This window comes from Cryptomeria japonica, chromosome 1, assembly GCF_030272615.1.
Source record: "Cryptomeria japonica chromosome 1, Sugi_1.0, whole genome shotgun sequence".
Taxonomy (NCBI): Eukaryota; Viridiplantae; Streptophyta; class Pinopsida; order Cupressales; family Cupressaceae; genus Cryptomeria; species Cryptomeria japonica.
Window position 1 is genome coordinate 289,981,808 of NC_081405.1, and position 1,165 is coordinate 289,982,972.

Below are 1,165 nucleotides of genomic sequence, written 5' to 3' on the forward strand. Positions count from 1 at the left end.
AATAAATAGGCCTCTGGTTGATTAAAGTCTCAAAGGATGAGATTATTTGAGTTTTCTCTTTGAGATCTCTCATATTGAGCATTTTGTAGGGCCTCACTATCTCAATCACATTTACGTGACTACAACTTGTTTCGGTACCTTGTCAGGCTATAGGCCTCAATCATGCTTGTGTGACTTCAAGGGGTAATTTTGAATGGAATTCCTGACTAATAACTATAAGATAGAGGCTACCTGGTTTACCTTCGAAAGGGAGGATAATATTTGTGCAAGAGAGATAGTAACTCACCCAAGATACTTTCTATTTCATGTCCCCATTAGCATTTGGAGTCTAGTAATATGGCATTGAGAATTCATTGCATGAGACTTAATGACTGTATTCTGATTAGCTATTGGGTGTGTACCTGAGTCTGCAAGAAATTTTTTTCTTCTCTCTCCAATTTTCATAGGGTTAGCGTGTTGTGATTGAAGTCATTATACATATTACGTGTTTATTGTGTTTTCATCCCTAAAACTAAAACTAGAATACCAAAACTGGAGAAAACAATAAACACTTTAGTGATCAAAACTTTGTCCGTGTCAAAAACTAGTCTATCTTAGTGGTCAAAACTCTTCTCGTATCAAAAACTAGTCTATCTTAGTGGTCAAAAATATGTCTGTGTCACAAACTAACCTACATCAACTATAAAACACTCAGTCCATCTCAAAACTGGTCATCGTCAATTATTGAACTCTGTCTATCAAAATTTTGTCTTTCTCTAGTAAACTATCATACGAGTCTTCTGATTTATCATCCTACTACATAATTATTTTCGTACAAAAAATTCTTCAAGCCTTACAGTTTGTTGTCTGAGTCTCAATTTTGTCTAATAAACTGTCATCCTGCTTAGTATCGTCTAAGTCCCGATCCTATGTCGCCCGATAAAACATCACATTCATCAGTTTGTCATCTGAGGTATAACAACCTGTCATACGAACCTAGGTAGCAACTTGTATGAAATACTGTTTTAATCGTCCTAAAGCTATTAAACTGTCGTCTAGTCTTGTAAACCCTGTCATACAAATCTCTGATTTTCTCAATCCAAAACAGTCAAAATTGCCTAAAAACAGTCTATAGCGAGCATAAAACTGATTATTATCATCCTGAGCATAAACAAATCTAAACAGT